The following is a 13,321-nucleotide window of genomic DNA, read 5'->3' as shown; positions in this document are numbered from 1 at the left end:
TGGGCTATTATGACCAGCTCAATCTGCACCTATTCCTATGATATCTCAACCTCTTCCAACCAGACTCATCGCCCCTTTTAACGGGAGTGAACTATTTCGGCCTCTCCTGCTTTTGTTGGGTGGGACTATATCACATTTATCTGTGCTAGGGGGGAGGGAGGAGGGCAGGGGAGTTTTTTTTTAAATCCCGTCATACTTACTTACCGACAAGTTGATCTAGCTGTTAAAGAAGCACACGCGATCCTTGGCTTTATAAATAGAGGCAGAGTACAAAAGGACGTTTATGCTAAACCTTTATAAATCACTGGTTAGGCCTCAGCTGGAGTAGTATGTTCAATTCTGGGCACCGCACTTTAAGAAGGATGTCACGGTCTTGGAGAGGGTGCTGAGGAGGTTTATCGGAATGGTACTAGGGATAAGGGACTCCAGTGATGTGGAGAGACTGGAGAAGCTGGGATTGTTCTCCTTAGAGCAGAGAAACATTAAGGGGGAGATTTATTGGAGGTGTTCAAAATCATGAGATGTTTTGATAGAGTAAATGAGGAAAAACTGTTTCCAGTGGTAAAAGGATTGGTAACCAGAGGACAGAGATTTAAAATACTGTAATTGGCCCAAAAAAAGCCAGAAGGGAGCGAAGGAGAAATTTATTTACGCAGCGAGTTGTGATCTGGAACGCGCTGCCTGAAAGGGCGGTGGAAGCAGATTCAATAATAACTTTCAAAAGGGAATGGGATAAATATTTAAAAAGGAAGAAAAATGCGGAGTTATGGGGAAAGAGCAGGGGGAGTGGGACTAATTGGATCGCTCTCTCAAAGAGTCGGCACAGGCCCGATGGGCCGAATGGCCTCCTTCCTTGCTGAATTGTTCTCAGAATTTTGCTAGGCCAACAGCAGAAACTGGGGTCCAGCACATTAGGAGGCCAATGAAGAAATCCCAGAGGTCTCCGAGGGCCGCACACTGGAGTATCTGCCTTTATCTGTTGACTTACGAGCTTGTTATTTCTGTGGCTCCACATCAGTAAGGCATAATCATGTTCTCCTTTGGATAGCTGACACTGGCCTCCATGTTAACCCCCTACCCCTGACGGGCAGGGAAGGGTCCAGCGAGAGATTAAGGGGGAGAAAATTGGTTGGACAGCGTCCCGGGCGCTAAAGAGTTTGCAGCCGCGAGTGCTGAAATTCGCGCCGCTCGGCAGATTCAGTGTGCCGGTCCCAGCGGTGCCGAGGAGTATCGGCCGGGAGCGCCACGCCAGTGTGCAACGCCCTCGGTATCGGCACGGAAGCAAAATTTGGTTTGCGCGGAACCCGTAGTGACCCCGCCAGAGAAAGCTGGCGCGCAGACCTGTCCCGGGACGCTACAGGAAGGAATAACTGCGTGAGGTCAGTGTGAGCGATATATATATATATTTTTTTGCGATTTAACTTTACTTGGGGTGAGTAATGTATAGGGAATGTTTCTCGTTCTGATTTTTTTTTGTTGCAGGGAGGCCTCTCTTCAGGCACTATGAAGCTGGCTCTGAAACAGGCCATTCGGCCCAATTGGTCCATTCCGGTGTTTATGCTCCACATGAACCTCCTCCCAGCCCTCTTCATCTCACCCTATCAGCATAACCTTCTATTCCTTTCTCCTTCATGTGCTTATCCAGCTTCCCCTTAAATGCCTCTGCTATTCGCTCAACCACTCCGTGTGCTAGCGAGTTCCATAGAAACATAGAAAATAGGTGCAGGAGTAGGCCATTTGGCCCTTCGAGCTTGCACCACCATTCAATATGATCATGGCTGATCATGCACTTCAGTACCCCATTCCTGCTTTCTCTCCATACCGCTTGATCTCTTTAGCCGTAAGGGCCATATCTAACTTCCTTTTGAATATATCTAACGAACTGGCCTCAACAACTTTCTGTGGTAGAGAGTTGCACATGCTTACAACTCTGAGTGAAGAAGTTTCTCCTCAACTCGGTCCTAAATGGCTTACCCCTTATCCTTTGACTATGACCTCTGGTTCTGGACTTCCCCAACATCGGGAACATTCTTCCTGCATCTAACCTGTCCAATCCCATCAGAATTTTATTTGTTTCTATGAGATCCCCTCTCATTCTTTAAATTCCACTGAATAAAAGCCTAGTCGATCCAGTCTTTCTTGATATGTCAGTGCTGTCATCCCGGGAATCAATCTGGTGAACCTTTGCTGCACTCCCTCAATAGCAGGAATGTCCTTCCTCAGATTAGAAGACCAAAACTGTATACAATATTCAAGGTGTGGCCTCACCAAGGCCCTGTACAATTGCAGTAAGACGTCCCTGCTCCTGTACTCAAATCCTCTTGCCATGAAGGCCAACATGCCAGTTGCCTTCTTTGCTGCCTGCTGTACCTGTATGCCAACTTTTAATGACTGATGTACCATGACACCCAGGTCTCTTTGCACCTCCCCTTTTACTAATCTGTCACCATTCAGATAATAATCTGCCTGCCTGAGAGGAAACTAAGGGTTACCAAAGTGGATAACCTCACATTTATCTACATTATGCCGCATCTGCCATGTATTTGCCCACGCACCTAACCTGTCCAAGACACCTGCAGCCTCTTAGCATCCTCCTCACAGCTCACACTGACACCCAGCTTAGTGCCATCTGCAAACTTGGAGATATTACATTCAATTCCTTTGTCTAAATCATTAATGTAAATAGCTGAGGTCCCAGCACTGAACCTTGCGGTACCCCACTAGTCACTGCCTGCCATTCTGAAAAGGACCCGTTTATTCCTACTCTAAGATAGATTGTGTAGACTGGGTCTTTACTTGTTGGAGCTCAGAAGGATGAGGGGTGATCTTATAGAAACATTTAAAATAATGAAAGGGATCGACAAGATAGAGGCAGAGAGGAGACTAGAACTAGGGGGCACAGCCTCAAAATACGGGGGAGCCAATTTAAAACTGAGTTGAGAAGGAATTTCTTCTCCCAGAGGGTTGTGAATCTGTGGAATTCTCTGCCCAAGGAAGCAGTTGAGGCTAGCTCATTGAATGTATTCAAATCACAGATAGATAGATTTTTAACCAATAAGGGAATTAAGGGTTACGGGGAGCGGGCGGGTAAGTGGAGCTGAGTCCACGGCCAGATCAGCCATGATCTTGTTGAATGGCGGAGCAGGCTTGAGGGGCTAGATGGCTACTCCTGTTCCTAATTCTTATGTTCTTATGTTCTTTGCTTCCTGTCTGCCAACCAGTTCTCTATCCATGTCAATACATTACTCCCAATACCATGTGCTTTAATTTTGCACACCAATCTCTTGTGTGGGACCTTGTCAATAGCCGTTTGAAAGTCTAAATACACCACATCCACTGGCTCCCTCTTGTCCACTCTCCTAGTTACATCCTCATAAATCCCTTTCATAAATCCATGCTGACTTTGACCGATCCTGTCATTGCTTTCCAAATGCGCTGCTATTACATTTTTAATAATTGATTCCAACATTTTCCCCATCACCGATGTCAGGCTGACCGGTCTATAACTCCGCTTTCTCTCTCCCTCCCTTTTTAAAAAGTGGTGTTACATTAGCTACTCTCCAGTCCATCGGAACTTATTCAGAGTCTATAGAATATTGGAAAATGACCACCAATGCATCCACTATTTCTAGGGCCATTTCCTTAAGTACTCTGGGATGCAGACTATCAGGTCTTGGGGATTTATCGGCCTTCAATCCCATCAATTTTCCTAATACAATTTGCTGACTAATAAGGATTTCCTTCAGTTCCTACTTCTCGCTAGACCCTCGGTTCCCTAGTATTTCCGGAAGGTTATTTGCGTCTTCCTTAGTGAAGACAGAACCAAAGTATTTGTTCAATTGGTCTGCCATTTCTTTGTTCCCCATTATAAATTCACCTGATTCTGACTGTAAGGGACCCACATTTGTCTTCACTAATCTTTTTCTCTTCATGTATCTGTAGAAGCTTTTGCAGTCAGTTTTTATGTTCCCTGAAAGCTTACTCTCATATTCTATTTTCCCCCTCCTAATTAAACCCTTTGTCCTCCTCTGCTGAATTCTAAATTTCTCCCAGTCCTCAGGTTTGCTGCTTTTTCTGGCCAATTTATCTGCCTCTTCCTTGGATTTAACACTATCCCTAATTTCCCTTGTAAGCCACAGTTGAGCCACCTTCCCTGTTTTATTTTTACGGCAGACAGGGATGTCCAATTGTTGAAGTTCATCCATGTGATCTTTAAATGTCTGCCATTGCCTATCCACCGTCAAACCTTTAAGTATCATTCGCCAGTCTATCCTAGCCAAATCACATCTCATACCGTCGAAGTTACCTTTCTTTAAGTTCAGGACTCTAGTCTCTAAATTAATCTTAATAATGAATTCTACCATATTATGGTCACTCTTCCCTAAGGGGCCTCACACAACAAGATTGCTAATTAATCCTCTCTCATTACACAACACCCAGTCTAGGATGGCCAGCTCTCTTGTTGGTTCCTCGACATATTGGTCTAGAAAACCATCCCTTATACACTCCAGGAAATCCTCCTCCACCAGTATTGCTACCAGTTTGTTTAGCCCAATGTAGATTAAAGTCACTCATGATGACTGCTGTATCTTTATTGCACGCATCTCTAATTTCTTGTTTGATGCCACCCCCAACCTCACTACTACTGTTTGGTGGTCTGTACACAACTCCCACTAGCCTTTTCTGCCCTTTGGTGTTTCGCAGCTCTACCCATATAGATTCCACATCATCCACGCTAATGTCCTTCCTTACTATTGCGTTAATCTCCTCCTTAACCAGCAACGCTACCCCACCTCCTTTTCCTTTCAGTCTATCTTTCCTGAATATTGAATACCCCTGGATGTTGAGTTCCCAGCCTTGGTCACCTTGGAGCCATGTCTCCGTAATCCCAATTAAATCATATCTGTTAACTGTTACCTGCGCAGTTAATTCATCCACCTTATTACGAATGCTCCTTGCATTGAGACATAGAGCCTTCAGGCTTGTTTTTTTTTTAACACAATTTGTCCTTTTAGAATTATTTTGTAATGTGGCCCTTGTTGATTTTTGCGTTGATTTTTCTTCCCTCCACTTTTACTTTTCTCCTTTATACCTTTTGCTACTGCCCCCATTTTACTCCCTCTGTCTCCCTGCATAGGTTCCCATCCCCCTGCCCTATTAGTTTAAATCCTCCCCAACAGCACTAACAAGTATTCCCCCGAGGACATTCTCACCACTCCCTGGGTAAAGAAGTTTCTCCTGAATTCCCTACTGGACTATCTTATATTTATGGCCCCTAGTTTTGGTCTCCCCCACAAGTGGAAACATCTTCTCTACGTCTACCCTATCGAACCTCTATCAGGTCACCCCTCAGCCTTCTCTGCTCTTGATGGTTGCATCAGGAGGATAAAGCCACTCCCTGTCATATACACAAGCCCGGTAAAGTTGTTGAGATGGTTGCTCACCGAGACACATCACCGTTCTAACCTGCGTTCTTGTCCGAACAAGCGCTCGACCTCCTCGCGCCCGGGGCTCCGTGTTCGTGTCTTCTGCCCCAATTGCTTACAATCCTGCTCCGACTTCTCCCGGCTGATGATCCGCCTGAGCTTCGGGATGTCCGCCAACGCCGTGTAGTCCCTGCGGAAAAGCCTGGCGTCTGAGCTGGTCCCCGTGCCCCAGCTCGACTCCGACTCGAAGGAGCTCTGGGACGAGGTTAGCCGGCTGGTGCCGAACAGGCCCCCGACTCCCGCGGCACTCCCCAAGGCAGTCGAGCCGCTCTGGCCGGCGCTCCTGGTTTCCGCGGTCCGACGCGCGGCTGGGGCCAGGTTGTGGACCGAGTCCGATTTCGCTCGCTCCAAGGAGAAGTACCCGCTTTCCACCCGTGGCTTCCGGCCACTCGCTCGCTCGCCGCTCACCAACTCCGCACCTGACACAGATAAAAACACAGTAAGTTCTGCTCTCCACATTACCATCAGAGCGCCGTGCACAGTTCTGGGACTGGATTTTCGGCTTTGCTCATTCGCGGCGGTAATGGCGGAGGGGCGGTAAAGTTTGCGCCCAGGAACAGTTTGCGCCTCGGCCAGCAAAATTGGTGACCGGGCCGCAAGTGTGGGGCGGAGTGCTAAGGGAGGCGTTACACACCTCTCTTCGGGCACTAGGCTGGCTGAGCATGTGAAAATCCCGAGCTAAACAGCCGGGCCGGGAGCGCTCTGAAAGACACCTGGGGAGAGACAAAACCAGAACAAAAACCAAAAACCTTCCCAATACATAGCCCACGCCACCACAACATAAGTCGCAAAAAAATTAAAAGAAAAACCAATCACACTTACCTGAGATCAGCATTACTCACCTCTCTGCAGCAGGTATAGGTTGGGCCGCCCGTTTTCAAAGGCGGTCCCAGCAGGGCATGCTGTGGGGCGTATGGGTCGGGCAGGACTCACAAAGCGAGCCGGTGTCGCAACCGGGGACGTTGCACACCTGCGCAACTCTTGCGGGCGGTGCTGCTCCGCGTCCTGCCGAAACCGGCCCCGAAAACCCCGATGGACGCTGACCGCTCGCCCAGAGGAGCACACCATCACCACCGCTCCGGGGCGAAACGAGAGGCACAAGTCACCGGACAATCCAGCCCAGGCTGGTGTCCATATCACACTTAGAGCACTGCGCACAGTTCTGCTGTGGGGGAGGAGGGGGGGGGGGGGAATTCAGGTCGTTTGCACCTCCATATTATAAAAAATATATACAGGCACTGGGAGAAGGTGCGAAAAAGATTTACTGGGATGATATCAGAACTGAGAGGATATACCTATCAAGAAAGTCTGAACAGGCTGGGCCTCTTTTCTCTCGAAAAGAGAAGGCTGAGGGGTGACCTAATAGAGGTCTTAAAATTCTGAAAGGGTTCGATAGGGTAAACATAGAGAAGATGTTTCCACTTGTGGGGGAGACAAAAGTAGCAGCCATAAATATGATAGTGACCAATAAATTCAATCGGGAATTCAAGAGAAACTCCTTTACCGAGAGAGTGGAGAGAATGTGGAACTCGCTGCCACAGGTTGAGGCGAAGAGAGCATTTAAGGGGAGGCTGGATAAACATATGAGGGAGAAAGGAATAGAAGGTTCTGTTGATGGGGTGAGATTAAGAGGGGTGGGAGGAGGCTGGTGTGGAGCATAAACACCGGCACGGACCAGTTGGGCCGAATGGCCTGTCCCTGTGCTGTACATTCTGTGTAATTCTATATGATGGAATCAAATCCGAAGATGAAATTCCTCCCATCCCATGCTGTCCTCACACCATTCCCTTTTGGCAAAATTGGCAAAAAGAGGATTTTCACCACAAGGAGAGCGATAACTAATGACAATTAACACTCAGAATAATGGCACAGGACACATGGGAAGCTCCCCCTGACCTCTCCCCTGACCCCTCCCTCCACCGATCCCTCCCTCCGATCTGACCTCTCCCTCCATCCTGACCTCTCCCCCTGACCTCTCCCTCCACCATGACCTCTCCCGCCATCCTGACCTCTCCCTCCATTCTGACCTCTCCCTCCACTCTGACCTCTCCCTCCACCCTGCTCCTGACCCATCTCATTTGGCCATTACCATCCATGGGATCAGCCAGAAGTTGTGGTCTACGTGGGAACCAGTGACAGGGAGGAAAAGAGTTGAGGTCCTGCAGTCAGAGTTTCATGAGCTCGGGGTGGGGGAGGGGAGAGAGATGAAAGAATGAAAGAGTAGGACCCCAAAGGTAGCAATCTGGGGATTACTCCCAGTCCCACGCGCCAGTGAGTATCGCAATTAGCAGGACAATGCAGGTTAATGCGTGGCTGGAGAAATGATGCAGGAGGGATGGCTTCAGATTCTTGGGCCATTGGGACCAGTTCTGGGGCAGGAGGGACCTGTTCAAGGTGGACAGATTTCATCTCGCAGAGCTGGGACCAATGTCCTCACGGGAAGGTTAACTAATGCTGAGGGGGAAGTGTTAAACTAAATTAGTCGGGGATGTGGACTGGGAGAGGCAAATAGCACGAATGAAGAATAGTTCAGAAATAGGAGGAATTAGGCATGCGGCAAATACAAGGCAGACTAAGACGGGTTTGAGTGCATGTATGTAAGAGAGACTGGATCGGGGCCAGGGGCAGCACGGACCAACCCGCACTGCGATACGTGTGCGCACTAGGTCCGTGCAGCAGAGCTGGTCTCCAGTTATCTTTGAGTAATCCTTGCCACTGGACCAAGACCTAGCTCTGTCAAGCCCGTGTGGTGGCTGGTGTGCAACGGCCACCCCACGTTAAAAAAATACACGCACAAGCATCTTCCACCCTTCAGGATGTAGTTCGGATCCTTCATTGAAACACCTGTGAACTCATCCTTTTTTTGGCGTGGAAGCAAGTCATCCTCGTTTCGAGGGACCGCCTCTGATGATGATGATGAAATGCATGGAGCGTGGTAAATAAGGTCGGTGAGCTGCAGGCACAAGTCACTACAGGCGACTATGATATAGTGGGAATAACAGAGACTTAGCTCAAAGAAGGGGAGGATTGGGGACTTAATATTCCTGGCTACAAGATATCAAGGAAAGATAGGGAAGGAATAAAAGGAGGCCGGTGTAAGTATTGATCAAATAAACTATTATAGCACTGGAGAGGGATGATGTCATTGAGGGGTCAAAGGTGGAGTCTATTTGGTTAGAATTAAGCAACAATAAAGGAGTTATTACACTACTGGGTGCATACTATAGGCCACTGAATAGTGTGAAAGAGATAGAGGAGCAAATTTGCAGGCAAATTACAGAAAGATACAAGAACTATAGAGTCGTGATAATGGGAGACTTCAATTATCCTAATATAGACCGAGATAGTAACAGTGTAAAGGGCAAAGGGGGAGGGGGGGGCGAGGTATTCGTGAAATGTGTACAAGAGAACTTTCTTGATCAGTGTGTTTCCAACCCAACGAGGAAGGAAGCAGTGCTGGATCTGGTTCGAGGGAATGAAGTGGGGCAAGTAGAGTATGTTTCAGTGGGAGGAGCATTTGGGGAACAGTGATCATAATATTATCAGATTTAAAATAGTTATGGAAAAGGACAAGGAAAAAATCATGTGTAAAAATACTCGGCTGACGAAGGACTAACTTCAGTGAGTTGAAAAGAGGGCTGGGACAGGGGGATTAGAATAAAAAAATTGGTAGGCAAAACAGTAATTGAACAATGGGAGGCCTTCAAAGAAGAGATGGTTCAGGTACAGAATAGACACATTCCCATGAGGGGGAAAGGAAGGGTATCCAAAGCTGGAGCTCCCTGGATAACTAACGATATGGAGGTTAAAATCAGACAGAAAAAGGAGGCTTATGACAAATGTAATGTTCATAATACAGTAAGAACCAAGCTGAATATAGGAAGTACAGAGGAGATCTAAAAAAGCGAATCAGAGGGGTAAAGAGAGAGTATGAGACTAGATTAGCGGCTAACATAAAAGGGAACCCAAAAGTTTTTTGTAAACATTTAAAGAGTAAAAGGGTCGTCAAAGGAAGGGTGGGGCTGATTTAGGACCAAAAAGGTCAATTATCTCATTGTTGTCTATGGGACCTTGCTGTATGCAAATTGGCTGCCATGTTTCCGACAGTACAACGGTGACTACACGTCAAAATGTACTCAATTGCTTGTAAAGCGCTTTGGGGTTGTGAAAAGCGCTGCCAAAAGGCAAGTCTTTCTTTAGCCTCTTTGACCAAGCTTTCAGTCCCCCATCCCAATGTCTTCGGTTTTGCAACAATCTTTTGTAGATTCATTCCTATGAGCCGCCTTGGGACATTTTCCTGTGTGAAAGACTCTGTACAAATGCAAGTCTTCCCTTTCTTTATAACTGCAAGATGTCATAGTTTAAGGGGGTCTTTTGCTGATCCCTGCGTCGTGACACTTGTTCACAACAGCGGACAGAGTTTTGCAGGATTCAGGGCATTCTTTCACTGCTGGACCAGATGAGGCAAGCTTTTATAATTGAGCAAGTTAGTTGACGAGCCAAGGTCCATCACGCAAGGTTGAAAAGATGACAGAAATAATCAAGCAGTATTGATTACGTGAAGCTCAGGTTTCGGAACCAGTACATTGTCGGAGGGAGGAAAGACCGGGGGGTACGGAAGAATCCCGAGGATTTGAGGAGCTGGGAAAGAATGAAGAACAGCAGCAGATGTTGCAATGAGTCTTGATTTCAACACAGTAAGGAAGGAGGGCTGAGGGAGAGTGCGTAGGCAGGGGTACTGAGGTTTTGCAGGAACGAGAGTAAAATTTCAGAGCAGCACAGAGCACAAGCGTATCGATGAAATAGAGAAAATAAATGTTTGATGGTCAGGGTGGTTGCAGGCTTCAAGGACACCCTCAAAGCCTCCTTGATAAAATGCAACATCCCCACCGACATCTGGGAGTACCTGGCCAAAGACCGCCCTAAGTGGGGGAAGAGCATCCGGGAAAGCGCTGAGCACCTCGAGTCTTGTTGTCGAGAGCATGCAGAAAGCGAGCGCAGACAGCGGAAGGAGCATGCGGCAAACCAGACTCCCCACCCACCCTTTCCTTCAACCACTATCTGTCCCACCTGTGACAGAGACTGTAATTCCCGTATTGGACTGTTCAGTCACCTGAACACTCACTTTTAGAGTGGAAGCAAGTCTGCTCGATTTGGAGGGACTGCCTATGATGATGATGATGATGATGGTTGCAGGCGAGAGCTGAGAGAAAGATCGCAGTCCACAAGGATAGACATGTTGGGCGACCAACGGCAAGAGTGTGGTTGGAGGCCATGTGATAACACCGCCAGGAATACATCCAACCACAGTTGGCATCCCTATTCCCTCGTATCCTGTCTCAGTGAGAGAGACAAAGACATTTTAAAAGAAAGAAAGACTTGCATTTATATCTTCTTCTTATGCAGTCCCTCAGAGTCAAGGATGACTTGCTTCCACACTAAAATGAGTTCTCAGGTGACTGATGAGTCCAATGCAGGACCTGCAGTCTCTGTCACAGGTGGGGCAGACGGTGGTTGGAGGGACGGGTGGGTGGGGTGCTTGGGTTGTCGTGCGCTCCTTCCGCTTGGTTTCCGCGTGTTCCCGGCGAAGAGACTCAAGGTTTTCGGCGCCTTTCACGACCACCGGAATCTCAAAGCGCTTCACAGCCAATGAAGTACTTTTTGAAGTGTAGCCACTGTTGTAACGTGGGAAACGCGGCAGCCAATTTGCGCACAGCAAACTCCCACAAACAGCAATGCGATAATGACTTGATAATCTGTTTTTGCGATGTTGATTGAGGGATAAATATTGGCCAGGACACCGGGGATAACTCCCCTGCTCTTCTTCAAAATAGTGCCATGGGATCTTTTACATCCACCTGAGAGAGGCAGTGGTTTAACTTCTCATCTGAATGACGGCACCTCCGACAGTGCAGCGCTCCCCCAGCACTGCACTGGAGTGCCAGCCTAGATTTTTGTGGGACTTGAACCCACAACCTTCTGACTCCGAGGCGAGGGTGCTGCCCACTGAGCCACAGCTGGCACTTTTATCAAAGTTTCAGTTGACTGCTGTTCGCACGCTAGTGAGTAAATGCCCAGAGGGTCTGCCCCGTAAAGATTATTGCTACCGCCAGGAAGTTCAGCTCCTTCAAATCACCTATTGATGCCAGAGCCTTTTCTCGGGATTCCACTGAATCTGCCCGCCCCCGGGAGCTCACAGAGTTGGTCCTGCTGCGCGACTGGGCCCAGGCTGGACTCTCGGAAAGCCCGTCCCTGGTCCTGCTCTCCCTCTGCAGCATCGATACGTTTGACCCCAGCATCCGTTCCCCTCGTGATGAGTGGCTCCTGGTCCCAGTCGGGCTGGACAGCTCGGAGGTCTGCAGAGTGAGAAAGAAAAATAACGCTGGTTAAAATAAGGCGGATCCCCTTGCTCCCTGACGATTGCGACGAGGGTCTGGGCTGTAGCTTACCCGAGAAGGTGCTGTGTCAGCTGCCCATTGCCTGGCTATCTGACTGGTCAGGTGACTGTACATCCTCGACTCCACCTGCCAGCTTCAGAAACAAAAGGCAAAATCAATTATGGATAGATAGGGGCGGGATGAGGCCATTCAGCCCCTCTCGAGCCGGTTCCGCCACTCAATTAGATCATGGCTGATCTGCACCTCAACCCCATTCACCGACCTTTGCATCATATCTGCAATGTATGCACCTGTGATGATGCTCACAGGTTGATAGAGCTGGGAGTGGCTTAGCCAGTCACGTGATGTTCACAAGGCTCAATAAAACCCCAGCCAGTAGGGTTTGGGGGGGCTCCACGATGAGGCAGGTGGTTGTGAGTCTGGTGGATGAACTGGTAATGTGTCGTGTGATTGTTAAACCTTTGTTAATAAACCAACTAGTTCTTAATAACAATGTGTGGCTATGAATTCTTAAGCAAGGAACCCATGAAGCATATACATTGCAATATTCTTTGATACCATTACCCAACAAAAATCTATTGATCTCAGTCTTGAACACTCCAATTGACCCACAGCATGCACAGCCTTTTGGGGGAGACAGTTCCAGATTTCCACTACCCTTTGTATGAAGAAGTGTTTCCCGATTTCACTCCGAAATGGCCTGGCTCTAATTTTGAGGTTAAGTCCCCTTGTTCTTGATTCCCCCACCAGAGGAAATAGTTTCTCTGTATTTACCCTATCAAACTCTTTTATCAATTTAAACACCTCAATCAAATTACCCCTCAATCTCCCATACCCAAGGGAATACAAGCCTAGTCTATGCAACCTGTCCTCATAATTTAACCCTTTTGGCCCTGGGTATCATTCTGGTGAATCTGCACTGTGCCCCCTCCAGGGCCAATATATCCTTCCTGAGATGGGGTGCCCAGATCTAAACAAAGTAAACTCGGAACACGGACCGGGCATTAAACCCAGAGCACGGACCGGGCATTAAACCCGGAGCACAGACCGGACATAAAACTCGGAGCACGGACCGGACATTAAACCGGGAGCACGGACCAGACATTAAACCCAGAGCACGGACTGGACATAAAACCCGGAGCACGGACCGGGCATTAAATCCGGAGCACAGACCGGACATAAAACCCAGAGCACAGACCGGACATTAAACCCAGAGCACGGACTAGACATTAAACCCAGAGCACGGACCGGACATTAAACCCAGAGCATGGACCGGGCATTAAACCCGGAGCACAGACCGGACATAAAACCCGGTGTACGGACCGGACATTAAACCCGGAGCACGGACCTGGCATAAAACCCGAGCACAGACCGGGCATTAAACCCGGAGCACGGACCGGACATTAACCTCGGAGTACGGACCGGGTATTAAACCTG

General features: G+C 48.3%; 1 protein-coding gene across 1 annotated transcript in view; it reads right to left on the bottom strand.

The window, feature by feature from the left end:
* The window catches only part of LOC139230265 (uncharacterized), a 209,895-nt gene extending 198,209 nt beyond the window's left edge, over positions 1 to 11,686 (bottom strand). Inside the window, exons 1-2 of the mRNA XM_070862095.1 lie at positions 11,623 to 11,686; positions 5,467 to 5,905 (exon numbers count right to left, since the gene is read on the bottom strand). The gene's annotated coding sequence lies outside the window, so the exon portion shown is untranslated. The remainder of the gene's footprint in view (positions 1 to 5,466; positions 5,906 to 11,622) is intronic.
* Between the last annotated feature and the right edge of the window lie 1,635 nt (positions 11,687 to 13,321).

The sequence above is a fragment of the Pristiophorus japonicus genome, chromosome 19 (assembly GCF_044704955.1).
Source record: "Pristiophorus japonicus isolate sPriJap1 chromosome 19, sPriJap1.hap1, whole genome shotgun sequence".
Classification (NCBI taxonomy): Eukaryota; Metazoa; Chordata; class Chondrichthyes; family Pristiophoridae; genus Pristiophorus; species Pristiophorus japonicus.
The sequence above is the reverse complement of the archived record's forward strand: the minus strand, read 5'-3'. Positions and strand labels throughout refer to the sequence as shown.